Here is a 17,863-nt window from a genome sequence, read left to right as displayed (position 1 = left end):
CAGGGAAAGAATTCGTGCTTGATATGATAACCTAGTCCACTACCCATGGCTGATAAGACCATGGACCTGGAGGAGAACCTAGTACTGCCACTTCCCTGAACCAAGATAATTTCCATCTGCGTTGTAAATACTATCCTTCCACCCACAGGTAAGGGTAGCCTTCACCTCTCATCAAAGAAGCTTCCTTTTTAAGCAGATATAGACCATTCTAGAGAGCCACAGCTGGTTAAAATGCAGAGAACAAGAGACCATAGGATGCCCAACCCCAGCTGATACATCTGCAACGCCATCACTAAGGCTAAAGGTCAGGGAATGTCACAGAAGAGGGAGCGGGAAGACTGTAAGAGCCAGAAGGCCAGGATATCTACCGTTCTTTCCTTCCACCATGTGGATCTAGGGGATTGAACTAAAGTCATCAGGCTTGGTACCAAGTACCTAAGCTTATTGAACCATCTTGCTGGCCCCTGCTTTCCTTCTCTTAAAATGATTCCTTCTCCTTAGGCACCATAGCTTGCTTACAAGCAATCAATCAAGTCCCTTTCAGATTTTGTAAAATAAGTAGTTTACCTTGTCATCAATTTTAATTGTCAAAAATAACACAGGACAGATTCTTCCCTAGCTTCATCAATGAGTTAATGGGTTCAGAAAGTTCACACGACATTCTCAAGGTCACAGAGATTAAGTCCAAGACCTTTGAGTGTAATCACAGTTCACCAAACCTGACACTATCTTAGGGAATACCCCCCCTCCAGTCACATATTAAACCATCTAGAAAATTCCAACTCAGCTTTAATGTCTCGGTTAAAATGCTACTTCCTGCGTGAATCCCCTGCTGTCTCACAGGGCATGGGCAAGATTGCTGCGGAGTTCTCATAGTGCTCTGTACACACCTCTTTCAGATCAATGTCCCCTCACCATTTCAGAACAAAAGCCCTGGTCACCTCCACTTGACATTACAAAATTCTTGCTGGCTTCTCTGGACTTTAACCTTTCTTCTTCAGATCTTCCCAGCACTTGTAGTGGCCAAAATACAATTTCACAACCTCAAGAGCTCTGACTTCTGAGGCTGACCTGTCTCTGTGGTACATTCTTGCAGATTCTCCCGGTCGGTCTCAGGCCCTTCTCTTAGTTCTTTTCCCTCAACATTCAATTTTATCCTCAGTGAGAACAAGTGAAGATGTGAACAGTTACTTCCTCTTCCCAAAGTGTCCCTTCCCCCTCACATACTAAGACAACTAGAAAATCCCAACTCAGCTTAATGTCTCTGCTAAAATGCTACTTCCTGCGTGAATCCCCTGCTGTCTCACAGGGCATAGGTGAGATTTCTGCTGAGCTCCCACAGCATTCTGGACATCCCTCTTTCAGATCAACTACGTGATTACACTGGTATATGCCTATCGGTTTGCTTATTAAAGAGCTTTCTTCACAGTCGCAATGGTTTACTTTTCTTCTTATTGGAAGGAATATGGCCAGTACGTAAAGAGCAGTTAATATTTGCTAAATGAATCAGAAAATTGTATGTGCAATGCTCCCCTAATAATGAAGAGCATTTGTGGGTTTTTTTTTTAACTTTTATTGATTATTTGTAGATTTCACATCATACATCCTGATCTCACTTATCTCGAATCTGCCCTCTGCCTTTACAATCCCCCCCCAAAAAAAATTAAAAGAAAACCCCAAAACCAAACCAAACAAAAAAAAGGAGAAGAAATTTGTTGCGTATGCTGTAGGGTGGCCCAGTGAGTCACACAGTTTACCCTCTAGTCCACATATCTTTACTTATAAGTATTCGTTGCTATGAGTCATTGGTCTGGTTTGAAGCCTCAGATTTCTGCTACACTATCAATAATGGGCTCTCACAGGGGCTCCTCATGGATATCCCGTTATTGTCCTGTGTCATGCGCAGAGTTCCTGAAGTTCTGGATCTGTAGGTTCCTCCCCTTCATATGCTCCAACAGTTCATAGATAATGGGTGGATGTTGGGGTGGACTAACTCATAGCCCCGGTTCTGGGCCTCGGTGGTAGCTTGGTTCTACAGTTCACCAGCTTTCTCTCATCACCACAACCTGGGGGCGAGCTCTCCAGCATTGCCCCAGCTAGCTGACCCAATGTAGCAGACATCAGGGAGCAGGGCCAGTTCTCCAGCTCTCTGGCTCTCCAGTCTGGATCACCCACACTTACACCACCAGGGCCAGCTCTACAGTTTTGCTCAGGCCAGGTGCAAAGCCCACTCTCTTTCAATTGCTGTTGGGGACATGGGGGGCGGGGGGCGTGTCTGCAGTCAGCTCTCCAGCTCTCTGGGCTGGCTCCCCTGCATCCCAACAATAGGATTAGCTCTAGTGCACTGCCCTGGCAGGGTGCAGGGTCTGCTCTCCTGTGTGCTGCAGCTGGTGAGGGGCAGGCTAGTCCTCCCACTCTCCTGCCCCCAGGGCCATCTCTTGCCTGCCTGCCGCAGGTGGCAAGATGGGGAAAGGAGAGCATCTTTCCCTTACCCATGCCACCACATGCAAAGTGGGGGCAGGGTCGACTGTCCTGCTCTCAGGCCCTCAGGGCCCTCTGGTGTGATTCCCAGATGAGGGGCTCACCTGTGGTGAGGGGTGAGGCCATCTCTTCCTAGTGCAGGGGGCCAGCTCTCCCCAGAGAGGCAGGGCCGGCTCTCCTGCTGCCCTATCAGCAAGGGGCAGTGTTAGTTTCTGCTGCCTGCCCCAGCAGCAGCCTGCCTCTGCCACCCAAGCAGTTACATCATCACCTGTCGCCAGATGCTTTTCAGTTACATCATCACCTGTCGCCAGGTGTCTTCCCGCCCTCAGCTATGCGACATGTGAGCCCTTTGAAAGTGCCCCGCCAGGCACAGCTTGCTCTCTTTGTCTCTTTATCTCTCTTGCCTCTGTCTCCTCTATGCCTCTTCTTTTCTTTCCTGCTTCTCTTCTTCCTCCTGTTTGTCTGCCTCTCTCAAGTCCCCACCCCGACATGGCCTTTCGCTCTTCATCAGAGAGCATCCCTACCCGCTCCCCACTAGGCAACCTAACTCATGTCTTCCCCAAGAGGACCCTTAGGATCACAGCTCCAGCCATTTCTTTAATTCTTCAACTTCTTTTATGCTACCCTGTGTGTAACATTTCATTTTATTCATATACTGTAAAGTATAGTAGCTATTCATCTTCCTACTCAGTAGTGATTCACTTATTCTGGGAGTCATCAAGTTCATGCACAATATTTAATTTTTTTAAATTTTTATTATAATTCTATTGTATTTTTCTAATTCTATTATAACTTTAATATAAGTTTTATTATAATTTCCATTTTTTGAAATTATAATAACTTCACACATTAGTACCGTGCTTATACCATTTCCACCCCTCCCTCTCCTCATTGCAGTTCAATTGTTAAAGTTCAGCAGTGCTTTATACTTTTCATAGAACAAGTATATACTCATATAGTCAAAAGATGAGAGAAAAAAAAAGGAAGCGGAAAATGTAAAGACCCTGAGACACCTTAGTAGCATTTGCTATGAATATTGGTTGTTGATAAGAAGACTTGGAAGCACATAGCAAGGTCAAAGCGCTCTTCTTATTTCTGATTGCACACAAAGTCAGAGAAACAGAGGAGTCCCTGCATAGAACATCCAGAGTATCATTAGCAACTTCGTAGGTCTGTGCCAAGCTTGAGCCCATGTCTAGCTTGTACCTCCGGCGATTCACTTCCAAGTGGCCTCAGTGTGGAAGGGAGCTTGCAGGGGTAGAGGGGCCAGCTTCATAAAGCTGGTGTGAGCACCCTGTCATAGCAACTTCCAGAGTGGACCCTAAGCCTGCAGCTCTAAGGAAGGCCTGGGATGATAGCTTTCCCAGTAGGATCAGCAGGAGTTCAGTCCTGGAAACAGCCTGCAGCCCTGTCTGTCATCACTTTCAGTAAGTGTTTACTTACGTACACAATGTTCTGCAGTAAAAGGTTCCCTACTTACAATATCAAAAGAGGTAGTTTCTATTTCCTATTGTGCATCCTGACAGATACAGTAAGAGGAAACAGAGCGGGGAGGGGGAGGGGAGAAAAAGAAGCAAAGAAAATTGCAAAAAAAAAAAAAAAAAAAAAATTCTCGGCACATGAGGACCCAACCCAGTCCCTGCAATAAGACTTCACTAGCCCCGCTGTGGCTTCTCAAGAGCCAAGACAATATCCCAGCAATGACTCATCACTTCTGAGCTAAGTCTCCAAGGGTCAGGGTTCTCCAAACCATCTGCTGCTTGTTCCAGTTTATACCTGGAACATCTCCCTTCATAGCTCACTCGTTGAAAAGGATGTATGTTGTGAATCCTCCCTTGTGCCTTTGAAAGCATGTGTCTCTAGCAACTCAGGACTACCTTTCTGACGGACTGAGTGTTGTTCTTTTGAGATACAACTATTAGAAAGGGCTGGCCCTCTTCCCCAGCTTCTGGGAAGGTGGAACCCTAACTGATCATCGCAAACCAGCAGACAAGGCCAGCACTCTGCTCCTTGGCTTCCCTGACTATCTCAGCGATCACATGGGCCCTCGATCTCCCTTTAAAAGGCCCAGTCACTCACAGGCAAGTCTCACATGTTGTTCGCTGCTTACTGAAATAAAATCTGTTTTCACTGCACTGGTGTCTGGTTTGTTTATCTTGGGTAAGATGGAGAGCTGGCCTTCTGTTATTTCTCATCTACTCCTTCTAGTTCCACTGATGTCCAAGCAAACCATAGGAAGGTAATTTAGTTTTTATAAAAACCTTATTTTGGTTTGTTAGTATCATTTAAGCATCATAGTGATTTGTTATTTATATTTATTAAACTACATTTTCTAAAGTTAGAGCTGTTTCCTGCCCTCCAGAATATTATACGTGGGATTATCTGAAGTTTGACAGGCTAAGTCAGTAAATATCTCAAGGACTACTCAATTATATGACCCAAACCCATAAGTGTGAGAAATTCTAGTCTATTTAGTTTCAGAGTAAACATTTATGAACACTGTATATCTAAAAATGTATCTGCACAATTATGGTTTTTTATGAGAACTATACAATATGTGACAAGCTAAATTTAAACATTTTATTTCTAATGTGTGCATGCACATGTACATGTGCATACGTGTGTGTGTGTGTGTGTGTGTGTCTGTGTGTGTGTGTGTCTGTGTGTGTGTGTGTGTGTGTGTGCATAAATAAAGACATGAATGCAAGCCCAGAAGAAGTCAGATCTCCGGGAACTGGAGTTACAGATGGTTGGGAGACACGTGACATGCGTGCTGGGAGCAGACCCAGGTCCTCTACAAGAGCAACACCTCTTTGAATAACTGAGACATTTCTCCAGCTCCCATAAATCAAATTTAAATAAAAAAATTTGAGGTTCTGGGAATGAATGAGACAGGGGTAATGAAACAAGATCATCATGTTAAGTGAAAGACAGCTTGTCATAACGACAAGTATTTTGTGTTTTCTTTCATACATGGGATAAGGATAGAGGCATGAAAGTAAAAGGGAGATGATCAAGAATGTAGAAGGGGGAAAGTAATAGAGGTGATTGCAATTCAAGTGCATGACTTCACACAATCAGCTATAAAGTAACCACGATAAAAAAAAAAAAAACCATTAAAAGAGGAGTCACTTTGCCAGCTGAGAGAGTTCACATTAGTCATTCATTAGTTGAAGAACATTCAGATTTGTCAATCTTGTGGATTTTCTCAAAGAACCAGCTCTTAGATTTGTTGGTTCTTTGTAATTTCCCTTTTGTTTTTGTTTCTATAGATGCAGAAACAGTTTTTTGTTGTTGTTGTTTTTTTTGTTTTTTGTTTTTTTTTGCAAAATCCAACATGACTCCATGATAAACATCCTAGAAAGGAAGACTATATAAAAACATTCCTCAACATAAACAAGGCTGTATATAGCCAACATTATCTTAATTGGAGAAAAACTCAAAGCAATCCTATTAAAAATCAGTAACTTTATATTTTAAAATATAAAAATAGGGTTCCACTATCCCCATTCTTTTTCAATGGAGTATTTGGAGTACTGACCAGAGTAATAAAACAAAAGAAGTAATATAAATAGAAAAGAAAGAAGTTAAATTATCTCTATTTCTAAGTGACATAATATTATACATAATACATCCCAATCCATGAGAAATTTTCTAGAAATGATCGACAACTTCAGCAAAATCAACTTAGAAAAATCAATAGCTTCTCCATATACCAACAGCAAGAAAACTGAGAAAGTTATCACAGAAACACTACCATTCACAATATCATCAAAAAGAAATAAAATATCTACTAATATCTCCCAAGGTTGTGAAAGACCTCTATAATAAACACTTTAAATCTTTTTTTTAAAGGAGATTGAAAAAGACACTGAAAGATGAAAAGATCTCCCCACTGCAAACTCATGAGTTGGTGGAATTAATGTTATGGAAATGACTATCCTACTAAAAGCATCTTAAAGATTCAATGCAAACCCAATAAAAAAACCTTCACAACATTGTCCACAGACATACAGAACACAAAAATCCTAAAATGCATAGGGAACCACAAAAGACCCCAGATAGGCAAAGCAACCCTGACCTACAGAAGCAATGCTAGGGGATTACCATCCCTGGTTCCCAGCTGTGCTGTAGAGCCATCTAAAGGAACACAGCTTGATGCTGGCACAAAAGCAGACATGTAGTCAACAGAACCAAATAAAAGACCCAAACATGAACACAAGTAACTACAGACATCTGATATGTGACAAAGATGCCAAGAATACACACGGGAGCCAACACATTATTGTCAACAAATGGTGCTAGGAAAACAGGGTGTCTACATGCAGAAGTTGAATACCTGGACCTGGAGTAATGAGTGGTGGTGAGGACACTGACATGCTAGACTCATATCTATCAACCTACATAAAAAAAATCAACAACAAATGGATCGAAAACCTCACTATGAAACTTAAAATGTTGACATACCTATAAACAAAACAGGCTATGTCCTATAAGGTACAGATGTAAGAAAAACTTTTTGAGTAGGGCTCTACTTCATCAGGAATAAAGGTCAATAATTGCCAAATGGCACCTCATAAAACTGAAAAGCTTCTGCACAGTAAAGGAAACAATCAGTTGAATAAAAAAGAGACCCATAGAATGGGAGAGAATCCTCTGAGAAAGGACTAATATTTAGAATATATAAAGAACTCTAAAACAAAGAGTCAAGAAAACAAATTTCCCTATTAAAAATGTGCTACATCTTTATTCTCAGAAAAAGAAATAAAATGGTGTATTCCCTGCAATTACACATGCATGTATATACAGTCTATTTGTATGCACATATATAGATGGTATAATCACTCAGTTGTTTTGTATAACTTAAATTCCCTATCTAACAATGATACTGGCCTCATGATAGTTCACTGTATGGTGCTCTAAGTTTATTTTCTCAACTCTATCCTTACACATTTATGTTGGGTGACATTCTTCATCATGTGAATATAATTATGACACATACTCTAGAATATAAAATCAGGCTTCATATTTTTTTGTTGTTTGACTGTTCACAAGCCCACCTTATCGTTTGTCTCTTCTTTCCACCCACTCGAACCTAGACAAAGCCATTAGAAAATCTGGGCTTGGGTTCTTTTGACAGAAGAGGGAAACTTCAAAACCCATACAAGGCCCAGGAACTCACTCTAATCCCAGTCTCCAGCAACACATCCACCTGTCCCTTCTTTTGTTTGAACTATTCCATCTGGCTATTAAATATTTTACTATTCTTCTTGTGGGAAGAAAAAAGAAATTCACACTGGTGTTGTAAAAAAGTGATTACTTTGAGTAGAGCTAGACTGTGAAAGAAGCATGTCTTTGGTTACAATTAAACAGAAGCACTGTGTCTTCCAAAATGCATTCATAGCATTTATAAGATCATCACTATCCTTGATTCATGAAAATTTTGGTCTTTACGTTTGTGAGAAAGGAGTAATTAATCAAACATGCAGAGTCCCGGTATGTAAATTCAGTTCTCCCAGAGAATAAAAATAGTTATTTAAGGGAAATCTGTAGGCCTGGCACTGTGGCATTCCAGTAATCACAAAACTCAGAAGACAGATATCAGGCATTCACTGCCAGGCTCTACTGCTTAGGGAATGTAAGGCCAGCCTGGAGCTGCATGAGACTTTGTCGAAAAAAGCTCCCCTCCCAAAACAAAAGAGACAAAAAGAAAAAGAAGATATTTTTCACATGTCAAGTGTAATGTACTTATAAACGCTTCTCTGCCTTGGAAAGAACTGCTGACAGGCGTGGCTGTGGCTGAGCTTTCAAAATGTTTAAGAAATCCCCCTGTTGAGTGTCAATTCAGTATCATAACAGAGAAGGACTCTTGGGACATTCCCTAATAATTCCTTTAAAAGGATCTCACAAGGAACTGTGACTCACAATGTGTTCTCCCATAAAAAGAAACACCTCCATGGATACCTTGAAAATTTCCAGAAGTAATGACCTTATCAAAATTCATGGCATTTCTCCTTGTCACTTCTAATGAGGACCACACAAAAAAGTGTGAGTATCATGGAGTTTAGAGCTATAGTTTGGCAAGGTGGCTCACTTCATCTCACCTCATTAGTGCCAGGGGAAACCTGAAACCTTTTTCCGAGTTTCAAAGAAAATGCTAACTTTCTTCTACTTCTGACCTCATAGGAATAACACAAACATTTTTTAAAAATGTTACAAATTACAAGTAATCAATAGAGATTAATATGTATATCTATAATACTAGTATTATATTGTTACTTACTAAGAATAGTACTGCATTCAACACTTCAAGTTCTTGATACAACTTTATATCAGGAGAACATGGATTTAAGGAAAATCCCTTGTCTACACATCGGGGCTACTATAGGCTCCAATTACATACCCCTATCTATATTTGGTATCATTAAATATTTTCAATTTTTTTTTTTTGCCAGACTTAACATCAATGAGAAGGATATTGGTAGAAAACCTGGGGAAATCTCATTAAAGTCTATAGCTGAAATAATAAGCCTTTTTAATTATAAATTTTTATTTATTATTTGAGCTGTTCTGTATGTCACAACACCTATGTAAATGTCAGAGAATTTGTAAGAATTGGTTCTCTCATTCCACTATATGGTCTCTAGAGATCAAGCTCACATGGCCAAGACCTGCTGAGACATCAGCCAAGTTCATAGTCTTAAGGCAAGGATAATACACCAGTTTTTCTAATTGTGAACATGGTTATAAAGATGATAAAAATTAAGAGAAGTGATTTAAATTATATCTGGGCTTTATTAGAATAGTAGACCTTCTATAAACCTAAAATTAAATTCAAATAGAAAGCTTAAAAAAAAAAAAAAACCCTGACTAATAAATTTCACTTCTACAAATCACTATCCAGACCATTTGTCAGGGCGTTCTGAACATAGATTTTGGTTGCTGGTTTAAAGTATTTTTACTGAATTTGGAATAGTGAGAATGTTGATTAGTACTTTTCTCAGTTAATTCCATCTCTCTCTATTCAAGGACTGAGCAGAGCCGCTTCTGTCTCAGTCGATAATGTAAGCAAGCTCAGAGAAGGGTGTTAGCAAGCTGTAGGGACTAAACTGAACACTGTTACAGTGGAATTCATCTTTCAGGGGAGTTTTCACTTTTCCAAATTTCTTTATTAAGTCTGATTTTGTTCTGCTATGCATACCAATAAACTTCGAGTTTTGTGCATGCCTGTGTGTGTGTGTGTGTGTGTGTGTGCAAATGCACGCACATATGGGTGCCAGTTCACATACACATTTAAGCATGTGTGTGTGGCATCTGGAGTACATCCTTGGCCATTGCTCCTTGGAAGAAAGAGAAGTCCTCCTTGTTTATTGAAATAGGGCCTCTCACTGATTCTGGAACTCAGAATAAGCTAGGTTGGCAAGCGCCAGGGATGTCTCTGTCTCGAGCATTAAGATTTTATTTGTTCCCGATCATGACTGACAATTTTTATATGGATTCCAAATATCAAATTTGGGTCCTTGTACATACAAGGAAAGCAGTTCATTAACTGAGCAATCTCCTTGGCCTCTAAATAATGAAACCTCTTTCCAAAGAGAAAAGGTTTAGATTGGCTGACAGTTTTGAATGGGCCTCTGGTAAGGCAGCATACCCTGGTGCCAACCTGTGCCGAGCAGACCACTGGCTGCTAGCCAGGATGTAGCAGATTTCATTCTCACTGACCTCTTCAGAATAATGCTCAAAGACCTGTGACTGAGCCTATCTCTTACAGATTCTACCACCTCTAAATACCACCATACTCGGGGCCAACCATTACCACACTCGCCTTTGGAAACACTTAACATGGAAACAAACTGCAGTATTACATGCTAAACACAATGCTGCAATTAACACCCATTTTTCCACTGGGTAAATGTTTTAAACTGTGTTTCTTTTAGTAGTGCGTAACAGGCGCCAATGAAATATCTTTATTTAAGTCAATGACAGTAATATTCTAACACTTAAGAATTTACTTTAGAAGTTAAAATAGCATAATTTTCATTTAAACTTATTTTTTTTGCTGTAACATTTTGTCTTTTCACCACATTATTCCTCAGAAGTCTTCCAAATTACTTCTTAATAACTAAAGGTTTTCACTAAACAGAAAAAAATGAAATTAAGCAAAACTCTCATCCCCTGGTCCCCTGGATGCCCTACTTATAGTTACTTGGAATCTGAGCTGCTTTGACTTGCCAATAGCTGGCTGGTGTGAAGACAGGACAGCTAGGCCCTTGTGAGGAAGCTGTGGTTTTTGTTGTTTTTTTTTTTTTTTTTCAACTGTAGGCCTGAACACCAGGGTCTATGCCCTGGCAGATTTCAGACTGTCTGTAGAGCAATTTCCCCTCCCTGGTTCTTTATTCATCCTCTGCTCAGTTTTTAACAGAGATTTTCTGTTATTCATAATTTGACTGCCACTTAACAATTTGAATTCATTTTAATAATAGACAGCAAACTCAGGTGCTTGATTGATGATTTCATCAGATTTTTAAAACCCACAAGGTGATGCACAGCCATCCATAACTCCATTTCCAGGGTATCCAATGCCCTCTTCTGATCTCCACGGGTACTAGGTACATACCTGGTATGTATGCATGCATGCAGGCAAAACACTCACATTCGGAGAGTGAGAGACCTCGGAACACTCAGCCATATATGGGATGTGTCTCCATCAAATGCCTCCACTGAGGGCTCAGCAAACTCTGGATGAGGGGATAGAAAGAGGGTTAAGAGCCAAAAGCTATGTGGAGGACACCAAGGACACAAGGCCTTCTAAACACAGCATGACTGATATGCCTATGACGTCACAGAGATTGAAGCAGCATGTGCAGGCCCTGCACAGGTCTGTACCCGATGGAATCCTATTGCTGACAGAAGTGGACACATGTCTCTATCTCTAACACACAAGCTCTCACCAACTGGTAACCACTAGCAAATGAAAATTTCTCCACCGGAGTCTCACTGGGAAAAGAAACCACTCTTAAAGGCAGGTGGCATGCCCAGCAGTAGATGACCAACACAAAATAAACTCAGTGATATCTTTGGGGTTCATTGTCTCATAATGTTGTGTCAGGACATTTTGTTTCTTTTTCTTTTTTCTCTTTCTTTCTTTCTTTCTTTCTTTCTTTCTTTCTTTCTTTCTTTCTTTCTTTCTTTTTCTTTCTTTCTCTGTCTTCCTTCCTTCCTTTCTTTGCTTATTTCTTGATTTCTTCCTTCCTTCTGTTTTTTTGTAAAACCTTTCAGGTCCTTTGCAGATATATCATGTCTTCTAGTTTTGTGTTTTTATGAGATTCTTGTATGTGTGAATGAGTGGGTCTCTGTGTTTATATGTGTTTCTGCTGCTTTTTCCTCAGCGTTTTCTTGTTTGTTTGTTTGGTTGGTTGGTTGGTTGGTTGTTTTGTCCTATTCCAACTTGCTTGCTTTTGTTTTATCTTATTTTATTATTATTCCTTAGATGTATTTTTGTTTTCTAACAAGAGACAGAAAAGGTGTGGATCCAGATGGGAGGGGAGGTGCGGAGGATATGGGAGAGGAGGGGAGGAGGACATGGGAGGGGAAACAGTAACCAGAATATATTGTATGAAAAAAAAATCTATTTTCAGTAAAGAAAAAGGAAATCTAAATTAATAATAAATATAATAAATATAAATTTTAATCTACTTTTAAGATGGACTTTGAACTTCAAAGGTTCAAAACTCAGTACGGGTTAAAATTAAGTATTGTAGTCGGATAACACAGCTAGGGATAAAAATCCTGCACTAGAGTATCTCCCCTTTACACAGTAATTTGTTAAAATATTCCGAGAAGCATTTTAATGTTGTAACTTTGGCAGAGGCACTGATTAAAATGTTACAGAGGGTGTTGGAATAGGGAAATTGGGAAATACAGTAGAAGTTTATACATCAATTTTCATCCAGTTCACAATTACTTCTATGACATGTTGGGTTATTTCAGTCTGAATTTTCAAAACTAAAGTTTTTGATAGCATTTCCTTCCCACTCAAAAAGCATCAATTCATGCTTTTGTCTGTAACACAACTTTGTTGTCAGGAACTCTGTGCCCTGACTCGAAGTCAACTGCCTAATGGTACAAGGTGTCCTCTGAGTAAAGAATGTGCAAATGTCGGTGAAAGAGCAAGGATCTGTCTGCATGGCTTCAGGATATGACTAATTGTGGTCGCTAGCCTTCTCACCAGCATTTTCAAATTTTTACAGCTGTTTATTTCATTAGCAATATTAGATGCCCTTAATTGCCATCATCTCAAAATAGAAACTTTCTGTTTATCATATTTCACTAGGGAAGTTCTCATGTGTGCCAGACATTGAGTCCAACACAGTGAAATCCAGCCTTGGTTCACAGGACAGGAGGTCAAGGACAGTATACCAGAGTCAAACCGCCACTTTTCCAGAAGTGTATTCTCAACTCAACACCTTGCCAAGCATATGTGGTATAAGTTTTGAATAGATATGGGCATATTCGGGGTAATTTGTTTTAATTATATTTAATACTGTCATGATATTAACATAGTCACAGGATAGTCACATAGGCCCATGATAGTAACATAGCCACCTCTTTAATTGATAAGAGATCACTCCAGATAGTTTTTGTTCAACTACCAAAACGTCTTCCGATGCTTGTCCCAAGAATATGCATTGATGTTAGTAGTAATTATGTTTTGTTTTGTATTCTTACAAGAAAATAAATCCTGTAAAAAATGTAGTTCTAGGAATTATTTCTGTCTTTACTCACTTGCTGAAGATTTTATAGCTATTATATTCCAGTACTTACAAAATCTGTCTGAAGATCCCATTCATGTTCCATGAAATAATGGAGTTGAAAGCTCTAAGACTCTATATATAAGGAATCAATGAATCAATATTTAACAAATAAATAATAAATATTTAAACCAATGAACTTTTCCTGAATTATTAGATATGTGACCATAAGCAATTTTTAAAGAAATCTCTGAGTTTAGACATGCCATGATGAACTGATACATATAAAAATGTTAATGCTTTTAAAACCTAGAATATATATAGCATAAGTTTTAAAAATATTAATTTCTGTATTTTCCTGTAAAGATTTCTGAGGTTCTCTCTCTCTCTCTCTCTCTCTCTCTCTCTCTCTCTCTCTCTCTCTCTCTCTCTCTCTCTCTCTTTCTCTTTCCACTGGGGTTTAAATCGGGCCCTTGCACATGTTCAGCAAGCATTCTAACAGTTCTACATCCATCCCTCTTCTTTTCAGAGTCTTTTAGTAATGCATATGTCTAGGATGAAATACAAATGAAGGGAACTATTTTAAAGCATTTATGAATGATATCTATACAGAAAAGGATAAATTATATGTCATATTCAACTGCATTCATCAAAATGTCAGCATTAATAACAGATACCAAGCCGGGCGTGGTGGCGCACGCCTTTAATCCCAGCACTCGGGAGGCAGAGCCAGGCGGATCTTTGTGAGTTCGAGGCCAGCCTGGGCTACCAAGTGAGCTCCAGGAAAGGCGCAAAGCTACACAGAGAAACCCTGTCTCGAAAAAACCAAAAAAAAAAAAAAAATAACAGATACCAATGTATAATAATATCAACATGAATGCTTGAGAAATTTAATGAATACAGGTATCCTTCCTTCAATGTGTCTTAAATGTATCACATGAAAAAATGATCAACCATTGATTCCTGGAAATGGTTACACTGATGTGAACTGCTAGGCTGTTTTGTGTATCCTTCTTACATCTTTTTTTTTTTTGAAGTGACTTCCTGCACTGCAAAGAAACTGACACAGGATGCTCATGAAAGAATAGTTAATTTTTCAGTTCACATGTGTAAGGTGAACAGCAGAAAGCCCCTAGTTTTCACGGAACTTCAGTTAACTCTCTTTCTCATGGAAAGCCCCATAGTGCTTAGGATTCTCATAAACGCCCTGGAATCCTGTGATAAAGTTGGCTGCAAGCTTCTCTCTCAGCTTGCTCCCATCACACTGGCACCAAATACTGTTTTGCTAAATGACCCTGAAATATTAACATTAAAAGACAATGCTATAAAGAATCCAGATGTAGTTAGGACTTACAAATGATGCTTACAGCCATATGAGATTAATTGAAATCCCAGAGTTAGAGTGGATTTAATCAGAAGTGTGCAATGAAGTTTCCAACCTATGACTCTCATAGACTAGCACATGCTCATTGTAATTGAACCAGAAGAGCTCAAATTCCTGATTCATACCTAAAAATCAAACAAAGAGATGCTTATACGGTTGAAAACTACTGTCTTCCTACAATAAAAAACAAAAACCTATGAGGGCCCCTTATAGCTTTGTGGTTTAGCCATCGTGTAGAGTACAAAGCCCTAGATGTGATGCTAACACACACACACACACACACACACACACACACAGAGTAAATAAAATGAACTTTTAAAAACTATCGAGCAAAAGAAAGCAGTATTGATTAAAAGATAGGAGGAGAAACACTAACTAACTAAAGTACTTCCAACTTTGTATAATAAGCTGCCAGGAAGACAAGCAGAGATTAACTGCCTCTAAAGGGCTTTGATTATGAGCTTTGGGTTCCACGTGAGAGAAACCCCAGCCAGGTTTGAACTTGGGGCAGAGACAAAGAAGGAAGTCTCTATAAAATCATGTATGGGGAAAGCCTCCATGTGGCTGGGAAGACTGACTAACTGAGAAAGTCTCCAATGCATTTCTAGAAAATGGTCCCTCAAGGAAGACACAGTTTGGGGTCACCCGAGGCAGCAATTTTGAGAAGCAGCAAAGAACAGTGAAACCTAGTATGAACTTTACACTAGGCTTTAGTGCGGTTCTGAGTTTTGACTCATTAAGTTGGAAGAGTTTACCTTTTTCAAACTCAGTTGTCAGCTATGTCAAATAGGGGTAATGACATCTGAAAGATAACGTTAGATCCAGCCATCTAAAATACTGTAGAGTTTTTTTATCTGTTGCCTCAGCATAGTCATTGCCAGAATTGTCATTGCCTCTGAGGGTAATCGCTCCCATGCTAACTCTGTAGAAACCTTGGTGCTTCCTAGGGTGATAGTCCCTTCTTGTTCCTGGTAAGGGTAACTCATGAAAACCTGGCAGAGTAACTGCAAGTTTGAACATGACACTAAGTCTGATAGTCACCCTGTTCCAGGTTATTTCACTTGCATGACTTTATCCACCTCCAGATCCCAGTCCTGAAGCGTTCCTGTCTCCTCAAAGGGATTCTCACGTTTAAATGTTTGTATTACAATTAATTGATGAAGCCATTGCAAATACAATATGTTATTTATGATAGCTAGAAAAAAAAAGGACACTGATGCATGTATATTATGTTGATGAATTTCTACATCTCCTAGTAACACATCAAATTTAAAAGTTAGCACATGACACAAGTCCAGCAATCAGTACTTACTTAGCCACAGTAACAGCTTTGATGAGTGGAAAGTGTGACCTAGAGGGCAGGACAAATGGTTGGAAACCAAGCTCCTGAGAGCTGTCTCATCTCTAAGAGCAATTCATCAGCTCACTTCAAATTAGTCAGTTGGCTCACCATAAGCCAATCTGTTCGTTTGTTATTTCTTTTAAATACAAAATGCGATCACTTAAGACACAAAATTTAATATTGCCAGTTTAAAAACTCCAAATCTAGCTCATTATAACAAATTCATCAAAAAGTCAAGAAAGTTCCAAATAGTGGTAATTTTATAGCAAAATCATTATCAAATAAATACGAATAGAAAACAAAATATGAATATGCATATATGGATAGGTTTTTTTTATAGTGTGTAGTGTTATGGCAAAAAATAAATTAGAGGTAAGGAATGATTAAACCAGTCCAAAAGGGGCATAAAACTATTGTCTCTGAAATTATGGGGTCACTAAACATAAATTTAACTATTCAAAAATTTACTATTGGAGCAGAAGAGGTGTGGTCTCAACCCAGGGTTGTAGACTGGTTCTGAGTATGGGTAGGACCCACAGGTGTGTAGGGAATGCCACAACTCATATCAGCTTCAGCAGAAGCTGAAGGCCCTGCACAGGTACTGAATCTGACCCAGGACCAGAGTTGCCCTCAACTTGGTCAGAGAAGCTTTTTTTTGAAGTGGACATCAGTCAATGAAGAGACATGTTGGTCAACATTCTGAGAAGAGACTGAATGTGACATCTTTATCAACTCCCATGGCCCTATCCACTCTGTTATGTCTCAAGAAACATCATACAAGAGGAGGCTGGAAGACTGTAAGAGCTAGAGAATGAAGGAGTGAGTGTTGTGAAATGCTGTCTTCTGGACATGACAAGGCCATTGAAATCATGAAATCTTACCAGCTATGGTTACCTTCACAACACCCATACAAGATCAAGCCAACAAAACTCTCACTTAGATGAGGGAGGTGATCTCTAAGCCTTAAGAGGCTATAAGCAGTTGATAGTCCCTGAAAGAGCAAGAATCATTCTTCTTTGAGGGTGTGGCTCTGGTAGGTGTCTCATGCTCTAATGGATGATCCCACCCTCATGCACTTATGGGCAGCACTAATTTAATGTTGTGGGTTATCACACATACAAAAAAAGAAAAAAAGACATAAAGTTAGGATAGAATGGTATTAGGAAAAGTGGGGGATGTTGGAGGGGGAGTAGATAATCGTATTTCATTGAATAGTTGTGTAAAATTGTCAAAGAAACAAATACTCAAGAAAATTCATTATTCTGGGGCTCAAAATACAACAAGCAATAAAGAACAATGCTTGCTGAGAAGTGGGAACTGAAGGAAGAGAGCCTCAGGAGTGGACAGCTTCCTGCCCAGAGAAGACATCCAGGCTCTGGTGAGTGTAAACGAACCCCAGGCAGAGTTAAAGAGATAAATCTGGGACTTCAAAGAGAGCACAGCAGAAATACTGAGCAGGAAAAGCAACAGAAGAACACATCCTACAGAGAGAAGAGTAAAATTCACAGAGGCTCACTCTTTCAGTATTAGCTGAGTATCTGTGATAAGCACTTGCTTGGGGCAAACTTGTCAGGAACCAAGAACAACTTGAAAGGATTAGAGAGCGTAACATTGAGACATCACAGAGATGTGAGATTAGTCCCTAGGGGCCACAGTGAAAATCCTCAATCTGCAAGATGTCAGGTGGGATAGTGTGGTTGTTAATATTGTTTGTCAGCTTGACAGAGCAGATATTTATCTAGGAAACAGTCTATTGAACAAACCTGTGCAGTGTGTGGTTGAGATGAGAAACCTACACTGCCAATGGGCAGCCTGGACCAAATAGGGAGAGCCAGCTGAACACCAGCATTCACTCCACTCTGCTTCCTGACTGGCCATGCTATGTGGCCAGTTGCCTCATGTTCC

The 17,863-nt window shown here is 39.7% G+C and overlaps 1 long non-coding RNA gene across 1 annotated transcript in view; it reads right to left on the bottom strand.

The window, feature by feature from the left end:
* Positions 1-17,863, bottom strand: part of LOC143267798 (uncharacterized) — a 291,852-nt gene that overhangs the window by 22,151 nt on the left and 251,838 nt on the right. The gene's annotated exons all lie outside the window — the stretch shown is intronic.

This window comes from Peromyscus maniculatus, chromosome 11 (genome assembly GCF_049852395.1).
Source record: "Peromyscus maniculatus bairdii isolate BWxNUB_F1_BW_parent chromosome 11, HU_Pman_BW_mat_3.1, whole genome shotgun sequence".
NCBI lineage: Eukaryota > Metazoa > Chordata > Mammalia > Rodentia > Cricetidae > Peromyscus > Peromyscus maniculatus.
This window is presented reverse-complemented; position numbering and strand designations above follow the sequence as displayed.